This window comes from Lepisosteus platostomus, chromosome 5 (assembly GCF_059453375.1).
Source record: "Lepisosteus platostomus isolate fLepPlt1 chromosome 5, fLepPlt1.hap1, whole genome shotgun sequence".
Lineage (NCBI taxonomy): Eukaryota > Metazoa > Chordata > Actinopteri > Semionotiformes > Lepisosteidae > Lepisosteus > Lepisosteus platostomus.
In genome coordinates this window covers 32549890-32557947 of record NC_142615.1, presented here as the reverse complement: position 1 = coordinate 32557947, position 8058 = coordinate 32549890, and the positions used below count along the sequence as shown (strand labels likewise).

The 8058-nt window shown below is 40.3% G+C and overlaps 1 non-coding gene across 1 annotated transcript; it reads right to left on the bottom strand.

Annotated features, from left to right (window-relative positions):
* Positions 1 to 386: 386 nt before the first annotated feature.
* Positions 387 to 468, bottom strand: trnal-uag (transfer RNA leucine (anticodon UAG)). Its single transcript has one exon. It is a non-coding gene; the product is annotated as a tRNA-Leu (tRNA).
* Between the last annotated feature and the right edge of the window lie 7590 nt (positions 469 to 8058).

The following is an 8058-nucleotide window of genomic DNA, read 5'->3' as shown; positions in this document are numbered from 1 at the left end:
TAAATCTTTCCTGTAAGGTATGCTATGTGAATTCATGAAGTTAATCCTCTGATCTCTTTTCATCACGAACAAAGTATTTCTGATGGAGCGCTATGTTCAAAGATTTAATAAGCTTTACCCCTGCCAACGATTCGGCGTGAAGAATTACAAGTTTCACAGACAAAAGCAGCTCACCACCACAGCCAATATTAAATGTACTTGCCGGTACACTATCATGTAGCTGAACGTGCCAAGGAGAATTTCTGTTGAGAAAACAAAATATTTTTTCTGCTTTGATGTTAAGCTGACAGCCTGTCTTTTATAGAAAGTCTATCTCTAAACACCTCCCGCAGCCTAACAAAAAGCGCTTTTACTGATCGTATTGCAGGTCTTAAAACACTCACACTTGGCAGCGGTGGGATTCGAACCCACACCCCCAGAGAGACTGGAGCCTAAATCCAGCACCTTAGACCACTCGGCCACGCAACCTTCCTCCATGCCCATCTTCCTCACATTGCTGACTTGGACTGGGGGGCTTCAGCTCTTGTCGTCAGATCTAATGATATCATGACATGTGGAAGTGACTGCACCTTCATCTTCTGAGATGCTTTCAATAGCACAAACGTTACTTTCACCGGCACAAACATAGCAATAACGAAGGAGGTGGGATTCATCCTTTGTGCTGTTTGCAGGGATGCAACTCTATGTCGATCTACTGACTTGAAGAGCAAAAATCAAAATCCTCTGCTATTACTGTTGCTTTTTTCATAGTTTCTTCAAATCCTTCATTTGAACGTCAATTTTGAAGGATATTGATGATAATACCACATAAATTGTTGTTTTCTTGTGATCTCCAATTTTATTCAAATACCAGCCTTTTTTACAGTTCCTTGCGTGTTTCACAAGGTGTAATAGCCCCCCTCGCATCCTCAGCTAACATATTTTAAAATTACAATATATTATACAGCAGGCATGTTGTATTTATATTACAATTAAACATTTATATTAAAATTAAAGTAAATATACCAGAATACATACAGTGCTAACCCAATAATTCTTGTCAGGTTCTCCAAAAAATCTGCGTTGTTGTTTTAACATGTTTCAGCTGAGGGTGCAACGGGAGTATAAATGAATTTTCCCGCCAGCCATTCAAAGACCAAATTCCATGAGTGAACATTATTTTCTCAGAAGTTGCCGGCATTGGACTTTGCCGGTGGTATTGAATTACTGTATGTCCACAACTGTTGTAGTAGTTCCTCCTTGAAGTTCGACTCGTGCAAAGCACTAGTAATATCATAGGTGTTAAAGTGTCGCTGAGTCTAATCGATGTAATTGAAGCTGTTTTGTTATTCTGTTGTAAAAGCCGAAACCCAAAACAATAGTAGTGTTAAGAGGAAATGCCTCCTAACAGCTGATAAGTGCTCCTAGTTAGTGTCATGGTGTGTATCCCTGCCTATCATTGGGAGACGGGTAGCTTTTTTACACTCAGATTCCAATTTTCAATGCTTTGTGTGAGAGCTTACATAACTTTCCTTTTCTCACTTTTTCTGACGACTATTCCAAAGGGGCACCCTGTCAATTCCGAATACTTTTCAAAAATCTGCCTGCATGTTTGATTATTGTCATTTCATTTCGAAAAAGTTCAAATAATGATCACGAACAAAAAAGGGATAAAGATGCGAGTCAATCTTGAATCAGAGCTGGGTGACACAGGCTTCTGTTCTGATATGGTTGTATGAGAAACAGGAGGAATCGCCAGTCTCCTATAGAACATGAGTTGAATCAAGAGTGAGACATTTCGTATACCTGTGCATATGTCAACGCCAGACCTACATCGTAAAACTAAATTAAAAACTAACATTAAGTTGTCAGAGACATTCATTTATATACAAACAAGAGACAGACCGAGTAGTAATTCTACATTAGTTCAGGTGGGTAAACCTGAACTAACTAGCTAATAAACCTATTAATAATTCTACATTAACGTGTCCTACACTGATCAGACTAATTGAAATGGTCTGATTCAGAGCCTGTGCAGTTCGTGCTAATTACAACAACGCCAGTTCTGAACCCTCATCACCGAACTGAGCACAAGTTCAGCTGTTCTCCAGCTTTGTTACGCATAGTTTTTCATTGCAATTAAGTTCAGAGCAGGAGCTGATCTCCAGACAGTACAGTGTTAAGTTGTCTGCAGCCTCATGCGAATTTCGACAACTTTTCCCAAAGTGTTTTCTATAGCTTTCAGGCGCAGTTCATTTATATAAAAGAATGTAAGTGGTATAAACGCAACAAGCCAGACGGCAGTCGAATCTATAATCTTCTGACGTGAGGCCTGACGCGTTATTAACACGTTTTCTACATTTTCTACATTTTTGTCTGTTTAAAAATCACTCTAAAAAAGACAAAGGGTTTGTGTGTCACGCTAAAATTCCGCTTCATTTCGAATGCAAATAGAAACCGTTTTGTTCCAAGAAATCATAAATTTGTCACATCCTTCATACTATACTTCTCTCTTGTATTAGTAAAGCATTTTGATTTAAACTGAACACACCTAGGTGTATAGGTTTCATCTATACACTTACACATAATAAGTATACGAATAAGTACTCGGAAGAAGCTGCAGCTCAGGTATTAGAGAGATTTAAAATCGGATCGGAGGATTTAGAGTCCAGACTGCAAACCGACAGCTGACACAGGTCTTCTATAGGACCGTTTTGATTTCCTCTAATTTGTCCCCGTGACGTCATTGTCCTGCTCACAGCCGAGCCCGACACACGTCTGGTTTCTGTCGCTGGGAGCACACCCTGCGGTCCATGTGGGTCCTAATACCCCAGTACAATGACGGGGACACTAAACTGTAAACAGGTGCTGTCCTACCGGGGTAAAGTTAGCTTGAAGTTCGAAAACGATTTTGGCACGCCTGTAGCGTTTACACGAAACCTCTTAGAATCGCGAGAATACTTCCTTTGTGTATAAAATACATTGAGAATGCTTTCTCAGCCTTTACTTTGTCGTTTTTATGACATTTTTTTGACCAAGCATGAATATTCTTTTGTCCATATCTTCACAACGGAAGGACAGAACGCCTTCAAACCAAATCCATTTTAAAGACCACAACATGTGGATATTTCCACAGCCTCTACATCAAAGTATCAGTGAGCTAATTATCTTTTTTAAAACCTCCGGTTTTTCATCGATGCGTAATTACGCACGAACTGGAGCCCGGGGGACCACTGTGTGCACACGTTCACAACGCGAGAAATACTGTTCAATACGGCTTCATGCGAAAAACCCGTATATGACCATAGGAAGCAGAACAGCGCAGTCTCCCATTACCCAGACTGTAAGCACGGGAATAAAGCTTTGTTTGATTTCTGAAACCCTTCCTTTACGCCCTGTTTTCATTCAGGTAAGGGTCAACTATATTCACAATACTACTGACAGCAGGAAGATAAAAATATTCTTTACTCAGCAGCTTATTAAAAACAGCTCCCATGATGTTCAAACCGATTTTTTACACAGAACACTGACACAGCTTTGTGTTTTGAATCTCTTTTCTCTTGCTTTTATTTAATGTGGCACAATGCACTGGGATAGGGGTATTCTGTTCACAAACCAATAGCATTTAAACCACAGCACCCACAATGCTGCAGGTAAGTGTTTTGCACACTAAGCAGGTCATCTGACTATTCCCAGCTTTGTTTTGGGTTATGGAACCTTTATTTTTTTATGATTTTCTGAAGATAACACTACAGGTGGGATGGGTGGGTTGTCTTCATGGCTCAATAGCATTTCAAATACAGCACCCACACTGCTGAAACCAAGTGTTTTACACACCAGACAGGCCCCCAAACCTCATACAACCTTACTGTGGCTGTGGCCCCTTTCTTTATTTTGTAATGAATTTCTGAAGATAACACTACAGGTAATACACTGGGACAGGTGGGTCGTCTTCATGGCTCAATAGCATTTCAAATACAGCACCCACACTGCTGAAACCAAGTGTTTTTCACACCAGACAGGCCCCCAAACCTCATACAACCTTACTGTGGCTGTGGCTCCTTTCTTTATTTTGTAATGAGTTTCTGAAGATAACACTACAGGTAATACACTGGGACGGGTGGGTCGTCTTCATGGCTCAATAGCATTTCAAATACAGCACCCACACTGCTGAAACCAAGTGTTTTTCACACCAGACAGGCCCCCAAACCTCATACAACCTTACTGTGGCTGTGGCTCCTTTCTTTATTTTGTAATGAGTTTCTGAAGATAACACTACAGGTAATACACTGGGACGGGTGGGTCGTCTTCATGGCTCAATAGCATTTCAAATACAGCACCCACACTGCTGAAACCAAGTGTTTTTCACACCAGACAGGCCCCCAAACCTCATACAACCTTCCTGTGGCTGTGGCTCCTTTCTTTATTTTGTAATGAGTTTCTGAAGATAACACTACAGGTAATACACTGGGACGGGTGGGTCGTCTTCATGGCTCAATAGCATTTCAAATACAGAACCCACACTGCTGAAACCAAGTGTTTTACACACCAGACAGGCCCCCAAACCTCATACAACCTTACTGTGGCTGTGGCCCCTTTCTTTAATTTTTTATGATTTTCTGAAGATTACACTACAGGTAATACACTGGGACGGGTGGGTCGTCTTCATGGCTCAATAGCATTTCAAATACAGCACCCACACTGCTGAAACCAAGTGTTTTACACACCAGACAGGCCCCCGAACCTCATACAACCTTACTGTGGCTGTGGCCCCTTTCTTTATTTTGTAATGAGTTTCTGAAGATAACACTACAGGTAATACACTGGGACAGGTGGGTCGTCTTCATGGCTTCATGATTTTTTGACTGTAATCAAGTTATGTGCACACAAGGCAGGCCTCCTGACCTTTCACAGTCATGCTTTGTTGTGTGAAACTTTAATTCTCTTTTTAGGATTTTTTGAACATGGGAACTTCCACCGAGATGAATGAGGTGCTCTTCAATAGCTTTTTCATCTATACACACAAGCGTATGTAACCAAGACACTCAGAACCAACAGAATCAACGTGAAGTCATAGAAAAACAAGAATGCCCCCGAGACATCTGCACCCCCCTCTTGGACCACTCTGGTATCAACACCCCCAAACCAATCCATACCAGCTAACAAGACTCAGAATCGGTGCAACCCTCCAACCTGGACCAAGAGGAGGATGGTACAAGTACCTGCACCACACTACGCACCCCTCATCCAGACCAGCAGGACAGCCAGACAGCACCATCATGACACACATTATGAGATCACTCTCTGTCAGTATGTGTAACATTCTGGGCCTGGGCTCCTCTGTATTTTGGCTGAAGGGAGTTCAACAACATTATTAAACGGACTGACATCATAATCTGACAAGATACATTGTTTAGGGGAGACTTGTCCACCCACTGTCCCCCTGGTAACGTGAAGATCATTGTCCCTTGGCTTACCTAAACCAGAATCACTTGGGTCTCCGGGGCGGATCGGTGTATGGTACAAAGTCTTAAAAACAGAACATTGTTGATTTGTCTATAAAAAACAACCAATATCCCTTGGATTTCCCAAACACAAAGCTGGAGCAAGTATACTAACTCCATACCCTTAAACTACAAAAGGCCTGTGGCGTAGACAGGGTAAACAGCCACATCGTGTGACATAACTGCATGAGCCTAGTGATGAGCCTAGTTTAAAATACTCAACCCCATCCTGAAGTACGGATGTTTTCCTTTGGCCTGGAATCCAGGACTGATCACCTGACCCTAACAACTGCCGGAGCATTTGTGTGAACAGTAACCTGGGCTAGCTATTCACCAGTATCTTCAATACCCTATTACTGGCAGCTTGCCAAATACAGTGTCCTGAATAGAAGTCAGATCGACTTCATATGAAGCTGGCACATATCTGACCACATACGCACTCAACACACACTTTAAATGAACAGAAAAATAGTGACCTGTGTCTTTGATTTCTAAAAAGCAATAGGCTCTATTTTGAACAAATAACAAATATACAAACTTTCAATGTGGGGTAAGAGGTACAGTCCACAACTGATTTTTTTTAGCGTACTCAGAAAGTATAAGCGGTTTGAAAATACTTACATAAATTATTTTAGGAAGACTGTGTTGGTTTTTGTATCATTTGTGTTTGTGTTGACTCTTATTGAGATCTCCAGTCACCTGCCCTTATAGATGCCTCTTTTGCTTATGTGTTGTTAGAAATTGAGCTCGCCTGTGTGCCTGCTTCTAGGGTTTTTTTAAAAAAGGAATAGGTTGGTTTTCTATTTTTTTGACCCCTTGCCCAGTAGCAGTCTACTACAGGGGGGATTCTGGGTCCTCTCTCCATACAGTATGTCTCCTTTTGCATTGTTTCCAGACCTGGGCTGATTTGAGTTTTTCATGGTAATGGATTACAAGGGTAGGTCTGACAGAAGTGAATGTGGTGGATCTGCCATCTGCCCAGGCAGGAAGGTAGATACAGTATATGTAAACAGGTTTTAGCATTAATGTTTTGCATACAATCACCCTTTCCAAAAGGTGAGATAACCAGAGAAAACAGGACACAGCTTTTCTAGGGACTTTTTTTCCCTACAGTATTTATGGTTACGATGGGTTTTAACTCTTTGTGGAGATAAGCTATTTTTATCTTTTCTTTGGTGTAGGTTCATGAATGCATGGGCTTTCTTGTCTTCCATGTCTTGTTCCTTTGTTCAGTTGTTTTGTATTCTTTCTGTTTTGTCCCCTTATTTTTGTGCTGGTGCTAGAATTTCTGCTGGCTTTTCCATGTTTTTCCCTTTTGCTCTTTGATTTAATTTTTTCCTGTGACCCATTTTTCCTTATTTATCTCAATGTGATATTTTCCCCTTCTCCTCAGCTGTTGAGTCTCTTGCACTTTCTTCCCTGTTATCAGTATTGTCTGATGTTGGATTGCATTTTAAGTTCCTTATTTTTTAGTAATCCTGTAATTTTTTTCCACTGTTATTCTCATCTTTTATTGTACTATTGCTGTTATTGCAGTCTTCCCACAGTTTATTTTATTCTTAAACAACATACTAAATAATATAAGAATACATGTTGTGCTCATCTCTTTCCTGCCACTTGCACTCCTGATATTGTCTTCAAATAATTCCAATATTTTAGAGCTCTATATTTTCAAGCCTTGAAGGCCTAAGGTTGTTTTTTAAAGTGTTTGAATGTGATGTACTAACTACTGTCTACAATAACAATAACATACATAAATTACCAATAACATGCATATAAAAAATAGCCCAGAAATCAAGTATGAAGTAAGGAAATGGCTGCAGCTATGAATCAGAATTTTAATCTATTGGTTTTGTAGTTGGTTGGAACTTGGAACTAGTTAGACAAGGGGTGTGAAGATTCTTTACAGATGTATTTTGCTGTACGCAAAACAAGTGAACAATAGACGGACATAATTTCACAAGACAACCCAGTTGGTTCTTGAAATTTCCAAACCACACATCAGAGTGAAAATTAAAACAAATTGAGGAAGGACCGATAGGAGAAGATCAACAATGAATCATTAACATTACAATGCTTAAGTTGCCTTTATAATAAAGACAATTTTGTCCTTTTGTGAGGATCATGTCCACATTGGACCTGTTTTTTTAAGTTGTTTTGAAATTTCACTTAGGGTTCAGAACATTTCACAACTACTATTTTTTTTTCCTACCACCTCAGCTAATTCTCTCCCCCTTTAGGTTTGGGTGGGGGTATGGGTTTTTTCCAGAAACCTGTTATCATTTCTTTGATGTTGGACACATTTGTCTTCGGGAAGTTTTCTTCACACCTCCTATCATACTCATCTGACATGTCCATAGCTACACTCATTTACTTGCAGCAGACAAACAATGACAGAGTCGTCTGCAAATTTTATTAAGTGTCTGGAGTGGTGAGAGCTCTTGAGGGTGTTTGCTTACAGGACAAAGAGTAACGGAGACAATATGCATCCTTGGGGGAACCAGTAAAACAATACCTGTTGTTGGATAATACATTGTTGACTTTCACACTCTAAGTCTGTTCAGAAATCAGTAAC